Genomic DNA, 9,593 nt, shown 5'->3' with positions numbered 1-9,593 from the left:
AATATCAATCGATTTTTCATTCGGAAGGAGAAAAACTTTCAATAAATAATTTTTACAACTAAAAACTTAACCTAAAATACAACGCACCAGTGCACATAAAGAACTACAGACTACCACAAACTCAGCAAGAAGAAATACAAAGACAGGTACAGGGAATGATTGATAACATCATTGAACCTTCTGTCAGTCCATACAATTCTCCATTACTTCTAGTACCCAAAAAGAGTGCAAACAACAATGAGAAATGGCGTTTAGTAGTTAGAAAATTAAAAGACAAAATAGTAAATGACAAATTTCCACTAACAAGATTAGAGGATGTATTAGATGTCTTAAGAAGAGCCAAGTATTTCACAACTCTAGACATGACAAGTTCTTTTCACCAAATACCTTTGCAAAATGATTCAAGACAACCAACAGCATTTTCCACACAAGACGGACACTACCAATTTAAACGATTGCCATTCGGATTAAAAATATCATCAAACAGTTTCCAAAGGATGTTAACAATCGCACTAAGCCGTTTAAAATCACAAGCTTCCCTTTATGTAGATGACGTCATTGTTTTTGGATGTTCCTTAAAACACCACAATAAAAACCTCTTAAAAGTTTTTGAAAGACTGAGGTATTACAACCTCAAATTAAATGCAAGCAAATGTCAATTCCTTAAGTCAGAAGTCATTTATTTAGGGCATTTAATAGCGGAAAAAGGCATCAAAACTGACCCATCTAAATGTGAAGTAGTACGCAATTATCCAAGACTTTATCAGTGCAGAAAAGTCTAATTTAGCATGACTGTTATGCAAATGTCCGGCGCTGATGGAAATCATAAGCAAAAGGGTGAACACACCAAAACTGCGACACTTTGGGAAGCTTATAACTTACCCAAAACGAATTCAATATTTTGAAATTCAAATACCATAAGTTGACCATAACCTTAGTTGAGCGTAGAAGAAATTTCATTTGAATTTGATTCCTAGTTGAGTTAAAAATGGCAACCGAGCTAGAAACGAGACAAACCATTTTGCACGAGTTTATAAATGATCCGGCCTTAAGTACACGTAAAATTGCTAAAAAAAATAAATAATGCACTATTCGACAGTTTGCAGGATTTTAATCGGTACAAATAAGGCCTGACAGTTACGAGAAAACCAGGGAGCGGGGGTTAGCATGGTCAATGTGATAAAAACAGTGCTCGGAAGGTCCTCAGTGCGTTTTCGCGAGATCCGAAGATTTTGTCGCGTTATGTTGCAAAATCCGTACGGAGATCGCAGTTTTTCGTACAAAAAGTAAAGCGGAAAGCTTCATTGAGATGTTCTACAGCTCAAACAGCGCCAGACCGAGGCGCAAAGTAGAATGTTACAGCGAAATCCCGCATTCGGAAGTTGTATGAATTCTAAATTAGAAAATACAACTGCATTGTTATGGACTGCGAAACCTACTGCTATAAGAATTCAAAATATATGGCAGGTCAAGATTTTTATACTGCTGCAAGTCGTCAAGATGCCCCTGAAAGTTGTAAGCTGAAAATGAAGTCCAAATTTCCAAAAACCACATGGTTTGGCAAGCTATTTGTTCCTGCGGCCGTAAGAGCAGCCCTTTTTCCCATCCGGGACAACGAATGATGAAGTTTATCGGGATGAGTGCCTCAAAAGGCGTCTTCTGTCATTTATCAACAGATAAGGAGTAGGCCATCGTTCTAGGCGAACATGGCAACCTGCCACTATGCCAAGGACACATTGCCGTGGTATAATGCAAATAACATCAATTTTGTACCTCACGACTGCAATCCACCCAATAGCCCAGAGCCACGTCCTATTGGGGAATATTGGTCAATTGTCAAAGGAATCTTGAAGAAAACAGGTGAAAGAGTGAAAATTATTGAAGAGTGCAAAACAAAGTAGTGGTGCGCATCGCGTAATGTCGATGATGCAGTCGTGCAGAACATGATGGCGCGTGGGCGATGAAAATACCGATCACTTGCATATGGAGCAAATAATAACTAATATTTTAACATTTTAATAACATCTAAACTTCCAAGTTATATAAAAAAAAAAATATAATTTCAAAGCCTTCTAGTTTGTTTCTGGTAGTAATTTCTAAGTGTCACAGTTTTGGTGTGTTCACCCTTTAATGTTAAATATTCTGTGTAAGCAATCTGCTGGTCTGAACATAGTTCATTTTAACGTACGCGGCCTGTGTTCTGATAAAAATGGACTATGTTAGACACATTTTTGAACAATCTCTAATAAACATCATCTGCGTGTCCGAAACTTGGTTCGGTGGTAATGCATCAGATCTTCACTGCTGTATTAATAACTACAATGTGGTTCGAATTGATCGGACAAACAAAAGGGGAGGTGGTGTGGCAATCTACTGTAAAACTTCTCTTAGCATCAAACTTCTTGCTAAATGAGTTGACTCTGACACAGAATACTTAATTACAGAGGTTACTGATGGTATAACCAAAGTTGTGATTGCCTGTGTGTACAATCCACATAAATGTTTCTTTTCTGAGTTGTCTGTGTTTCTTATTGATTATGAGTGTTATGTGATTTGTGGAGATTTCAATGTTAATTTGCTTATCAATGATTCTAGTAGCATTAAACTACATGATCATATAACAGCAGCTGGACTGGCTATTGCCAATGACGCCATGCCTACTAGATATGCCAGTAACTCTAATTCCAGTCTTTTAGATTATTTTATTACGTCCAACTTGTCTTATGTACTAAAATTTTACCAACTGTGTTTTATATCGAACCTTGATTTAATTTTTTGTATTCTTGATGATGCATTTAATTGTCCAGAAGCTAGTACTGCTTTCTCGTACCGTGATTTTATTTTTATTTTTCCTTAGACACTAATGCGTTGTTTTCTGAATGTAAATATATATGTTGGAATGATGGCTGGTTGTTGTTGTTGTTGTAGCGGCTACAACAACCCCGCCCAGGACGGTTGGTATCTCAGTCGTTGTCGTCAAGTTCCACTAACGGCAACCCTAGGAAGCGTGCAGCTTCTGTGGGGTTTGTCCACAGGGACAAGGTCGTTAGGGTTGTCGGGTTTTCCGGGCAAGCGAAGAGATGTTTCGAGTCATGTGGGGTCTCTCCGCATGCCGGACACTCATTCGGCACATCCTCATTCAACCTACTCAGGTAGGAGTTCAGCCTGCTGCAGTAGCCGGAGCGAAGTTGTGCAAGTGTTGTGCGTGTCTCCCGAGGCAGATGAAGCTCCGTCTCGTCTATGTCCTGGGGTGGTATGCCTAGAACGTCATTCACAGGTCTAGAGTCTACATAACTCGAGACTGAGTCCCTGTGAATGCCGTTCAGGGCCTGTCGGTAAGCTGTCGGGTCCAGAGGTTGCTTAATGAACCTCTGGACTTCGTTCGCTGCTTGGGTGGCCACTTCTGTGGCTCCCGATCAGGAACTGCTTGCAGAGCATTATATTGTGCTCCTTTACAGGGAGCATTTGTGCCTCGCCGTGTAGGTGGAGTTCAGGCGACATCAGGAGGCATCCTGTCGCTGTCCTGAGTGCGGTGTTCTGTACAGTCTGTAGCTTCGTCCACTGCGTCCTACTAGTCCCTGGCGACCACACTGGCGCTGCGTAGTTCAAAACCGGCCGGCCTATTGCCTTGTATGTTGCCAGCAACGTTTCTTTGTCTTTGCCCCAAGTACTGCCGGCTAGCGACTTGAGGACCTTGTTGCGGCTCTGTACTTTATTGACAATAGCGGTTGAGTGCGCAGAGAAGGAGAGCAGGCTGTCGAATGTTACTCCGAGTATTTTGGGGTTATTCACCGTCGCAATTGGTGTGTCATCGACGTGAATCCCCAGCGGTAGCCTGACCTCCTTCGTCCAGGTTGTGAACAGGGTCGCGGAGGATTTCGTAGGGGAGAGGGCTAGACACTTTGCAGTGAAGAAGCGAGAAAGTTCGGAGAGATACCCGTTTACTTTGGAACACAGGTCATCAATTCCATTCCCAGTCGCCATGATCGAGCAATCGTCGGCATAAGAGACAATCGAGACTCCCTCTGGTGGTTGGGGGAGCTTTGAAATGTAAAAGTTAAACAGTAGCGGGGAAAGGACACCACCCTGAGGAACCCCCTGTTTTATTTTTCGCTGTTTACTCGTTTTGTCTCTAAACATTACCGACGAATGTCGACCACTCAGATAATTTGCCGACCACCGTTTGAGCCTCTGTGGGAGAGAGGAGGCCTCTATATCTTCTAGTAGCGTGGAATGGCAGACGGTGTCAAACGCCTTTGACAAGTCCAACTCTACTAGAATCGTTCTCTCACGGACGGTTTCGGTTAAGGCCACGAGTTATCTGAGTGTTTATGGCGTTAAGTGCTGTTGTTGTACTGTGCACTTTACGGAAACCATGCTGATGCTTCGCTGGGGGTCAGGTGGTTTGTGAAGTACGGGAGTAGCAAGGCCTCGAGTGTCTTCGCTACAGGGGAAAGGAGTGTTATCGGACGATAGGAATCTCCTTTGTTGGCAGGTTTCCCCGGTTTGAGCAGTGGGACCACTCTCCCCACCTTCCAGATGTCTGGGATGATTAGAGTGGCCATTGACAAGCTGAGGACCTCCGTTAGGTACGCTACCCCCGCAGGACCCAAATTTTTCAGCATCAGCATGCATATTCCCCTCGGGACCCATGGCTTTGGAGGCTTTCGCCTTCCCGATTGCCACCTGAACTTCACCGCAAGTGAAGGCAAGGGGGGCACAGGTTGTTGGCAGTTTGTGCAGCCTTCTGGTCACTCGACGCTTGGCTTTGTCCACCGGAGGATGCAGTATGAACTGCCGGCTAAAATAGCTCGCGCATCGCTCCGGGTCCGACGAGGCATGGTCGCCGAAGGAAATTTCGACTCTGTCGTCGTGCTTCGTCGGATTAGACAGTGACCTCACGGTTGACCAAAGCTTGCTCACACCAGAGGTGAAATTACAGGTCTTCAGATGCTCCTCCCACTTCTTCCGCTTATGTACGTTTACTAGTGGCCGAATCTCCGCGTTGAGATCCCTGATGCGGGTCGGTTGGTGTGGGGAGCGCTATGAAGGTGTTTTCGGTAAACTCCGCGTAACCTTTCCAATCAGCTTTAGAAAAGTTGATATAGGTCCGGTGTTTGGCGGAGGCAAAGTCGGTTGGTTTATCTATCGAGATGACTATGGGTAGGTGGTCTGATGCTAGAGTCAGCATAGGTCGCCATGTTATGCTGTTTATTAGACCAGCGCTGACTATTGTGATGTCTGGCGAGCTACTGCAGTTACCCATAATCCTGGTGGGTGCGTCGAATGGTCTATCTGCTCAGCCAAGTCTGTTCCCCTACGATCGTTTGACAGGCTTGAGTGCCACAGATCGTGGTGCGCATTAAAGTCACCTACTACCATACGGTTTTCACCTCTGAGGAGCGCACCTATATCAGGGTGATATCCTGCCGGGCAGCAGGTGACAGGGGGTATGTATATGTTAAATATTTCGAGCTCGACATCGCCTGACCGGATAGCGATGCCCTGACATTCTAGGGTGGTATCCCTGCGGTCGATGTCTGCTTCGATTAGACGATACTGCACGGTGTGGTGCGTGATGAACGCTAAGCCACCACCATTATCTCGCTCGCGATCTCGACGATGCACGTTGTACCCGGTGCAATTCAACAAAGTTGAATTGCTGTGCAACTTCGTCTCTTGGACCGCAGCTATCAGTATACCATGCCGACACATGAAGACGGTTATCTCCTCAATCTTGCTCTGTAGCCCGTTGCAGTTAAATTCAAGGAGCTTCATGTGGTTCGGGAGACGTGTCGTGATGTGGGGTGTAAGTGATGTGTATGTTCTTGCCGCCGTTGGCTGTGTGTGCTGTTGTGATGATTGCCCCCCTGTGGTGGTGGCGGGGGGCGTCGCAATTGGGGTCTGCGACTGAGCAGCGCAACACGGGCCCTCGAAGTTCCCAGTCCAATCTCGCGTGGTACGCAGACCTGAGCATGCCCTAAAGTGGCACCAGCCAAGTCAGTTGTTGCACTTGACTGATGTCACATTTCGGAATATCCTGGTCTGACATACCGTGCAGATTGTAGGGGAACCAGGAGTTGTTGGCGGCGGCGTGTGGGTGGTGGTGCGGTTGTGTGTGTTATGTAGTCTTTAGTGGCTGCGGTACGGTCTGTGGTGTTATTATGTTGTTGTGTTGTGGTGACTGTGTGAGGCTGCTCGGGCGGACTGTGGTTAGCCGTGGAGGCTGCTCTGTTTGAGCAACAGGGGGCCACGTACGACGTGGTCCACTGTCTATGTGTCCGTAGTCCCGAGCAGACTCTGAGGTGACTCCACCCATCGCAGGCATTACACTTGACTGAGGTGGAGTTGTGGTGTAATCGTCTCCGGCATACACAGCAGGTATAGGTTTCTGGCCCTGGGTTTGACTCGATGCCAGCCCTGTGTAGAAGAATACGTAGTGAATGTAGCCCTATGGACGGACAACTTCTGAGATACTATGATGGCTGGTATTACGAGATGGTTGACAAAAAACTAGAATATATCAACAATAATTTATCTGCTCTATTTGATCAATATGTCCCTATACACACTGCTAATACTACTAATAAATCTTGCCCTTGGTACAGCGGAAAAGTAACTTTCGCTATAAAGAAACGCAATAAAATGCATGCCAAATGGAGAAGGTCGAATACTGATGCTTTGCGGAACTTGTACAAATCTGCTCGTAATGAAGCAACAAATATTATTAGGCAGTGAAAAGGGCGTTACTACAATCGTAAACTAAATCCTTCTCTTCCACCCAGTGAGCTACGTCGAAATTTGAAAAGTCTACGAATCCAAGGAAAAACGAATGAAAATGTCAAGTAGACCCTGATACTTTAAATGACTATTTTATTAGTTCGAGCAATCTCTGCAACTCTTTTAAAGTTCAGGATATTGCTGCCAGTGCTTCTGTCATTAAGGACGCTTTCGAATTCCAAGGAGTTAATGAGGATGACGTTATAAAGTCTCTAATGGCTATCAAGTCGAATGAAGTGGGTAATGATGGAATATCGCTGAAATTTGTCAAAATCGTGCTTACTTTTATTACAAGTCCTCTTACTCACATAATAAACCATTGTATTACAAGTGGTTGTTTTCCAGCTGCTTGGAAAAAAGCAATTATCCTGCCTGTACCAAAGAAAGCCCTTGCTTCTGATCCCTCGGACTATAGGCCAATTAGTATTATACCAGTATTTTCGAAAGTGTGCGAGTCTTAAATGGCCGAGCAGATCTCAAATCACATTGAAGAAAATAACTTGCTATCTCCATTGGAGTCTGGTTTTAGGCCTAAGCACAGCTGCGCCAAAGCTATGACCAAATTTTAGAAGATATTAGGATACCATTCGATAATGGAGAACTTACCCTTCTCTGCCTCTTAGACTTTTCTAAGGCATTTGACTCGGTCAACCACACTTTGCTCCTGCTCCTTTGGAAACTCAGGAATTACATTGCCTTTTCCGACAGCTCTATACAACTTTTAGCTAGCTACCTTGAAGGTGAAGTTCAACAAATTAAAGCAGATAGTGTTTCATCACGGGTCAAAGCTACAATAGCGGGTCTTCCTCAGGGTTCGGTTCTAGGTCCTCTCTTATTTTGTTTGTTTGTCAATGATGTGTTTTTAATGTGCAAATATGTCAACTTCCATGCGTATGCTGATGATATTCAGTTATATCTGTCTAATCGCATTGGCCTTGTCGAAGATTTATGTTATAAAGTTAATAGTGATCTATCTACAATTCTGTGTTGGGCCAATAAAAATACTCTATGCTTAAATGCTGCAAAATCTTATATTATACCTATATGTAAAAATTATGGATCGGTCCAACTCCCCTCAAAACTTCTGAAAATACCAGAAACTTAGGTTTTGTTATAAATAATAAGCTGAACTGCTCCGACCATGTAAACAAGGTTGTTAGCAATGTATTTGTTATATTACGTAGATTGAGAATCTCTGCGTCTTATACACCGCAGGAAACGCGGCGGAAACTTGTCCTGCAGTTAATTGTAACCAACTTCACATACTTTGAACTAGTTTACACAAAACTTGATTCAATTTCAGCCAGAAAGATTAATGTAGCTTTTATCAATGTTACGAGGTATGTGTACGGCACTGGTCGTTTTGCTCATATATCGCCATGGAGAGATAAAATTCTAGGATGCAAAATTTTGAACTTCTTGGCTTCAAGGAACTGTATGTTCATATTTATCCTCAATATTTATATGACAAGCTTGGATGTCCCTAAATACACTTCTCTAACCTCCTGCCGACTGTTTTTCGTTGGCGCTGCAAGATTGTGGAACTCGATTCCTAACTGTAAAAACTGGACTGAATAGAAGTAACTTCAAACGGGAAATACTTCAATATTTCAGTGGTATTGATTTGTCTTCTGCATTTTGACCATCTACTTAATCTTCTTACTTATATTATAGTACAGATAACTTCTTCCTATCTAAACTATCTTTTGCTTTGCTAGTATCTATTTAATTCTAAGTTTACTTTAAGCACGAATATTTATAATTTTCTGTGATCATTATTATTATATATTTATTATTATTTTTTTCTATAATTTTATTGAAATTTGTTATAGTAAGATTTTAAATACTAGTTGATGTGCGTATAAAATACTACAGTGTCTTAGTTGTACAAATATTTGTAATAAATAAATTGAATATAAATTCCTTTGTAGGGCTCGGCACAACTCTATTGTTACAATAGCAAGTAATTTGTTTTTGTTATTTTATGGCCTTATAACAATTATATTCAACAAATGAAAAAGTGGAAAAAAGCAACGATAATTTACAAGGCGAACTTAGCACAGTGCGTAGGCAACTGGCTGAGTCAGTGGGATCGTCGGTTCGAATCCTACTGAAAGAAGTCTGATGAGGAAATGTGGTGATTTCCGAAATAGCTATCACTTCTACCATTTTTTCAAATTATTGTGGCTTTTCCATAATAAGTTTTTCATTAAAAACGGCCTCAAGCTCAATAAAAATTTTTTGAAAATAACAAGTAATTTTTAAGCAAAAAACACAAGCGACTTCAAGGCCCCTATTATGAGTTGCATTCGATCTTCGACTGTGGTCGAAAGTGCTGATCGAATGAATTTTCATTTGGTATTATGGCACTCATTCGGTGAAGAAAATCACTAGTGTGAATTTCGCTCGTTTAGGTAGTTCACAATAGTATATTTTTCACCGCTGAGAAGCTTTGTTTACAAATCGAGCAAACTAAATAGTGTGCCTATACATATTTATGCAAATTTGTGCAAATAAAAAAGAAAGCGAGTTTATAAAAACGTGGTAAAAATGAGTACAGCGGAGTTCTGGTTGAACGATTCGTCAGAGGATGAGAGCTTAGAAAACTGGCCAGGAGCAGAAAACGTTTAAGAGAGTTTAAGGTGTAGTCTTTCGAATATATTTTGGCATACAATATATTTAAGAAATTTTGTGATCCAAATCTATTTAAAATATATTAAAACTATAAACAGCTCTATGATTTTGTTCTCAGAGATCGTGCCAACAGAGTATTGGGATTTTCTTTCACAAGTAAAACCAGCCTTTTGAGCTTG

The sequence above is a fragment of the Rhagoletis pomonella genome, unplaced genomic scaffold (genome assembly GCF_013731165.1).
Source record: "Rhagoletis pomonella isolate Grant_MI unplaced genomic scaffold, Rhpom_1.0 Rhpom_scaffold_00014, whole genome shotgun sequence".
Lineage (NCBI taxonomy): Eukaryota > Metazoa > Arthropoda > Insecta > Diptera > Tephritidae > Rhagoletis > Rhagoletis pomonella.
The sequence above is the reverse complement of the archived record's forward strand: the minus strand, read 5'-3'. Positions refer to the sequence as shown.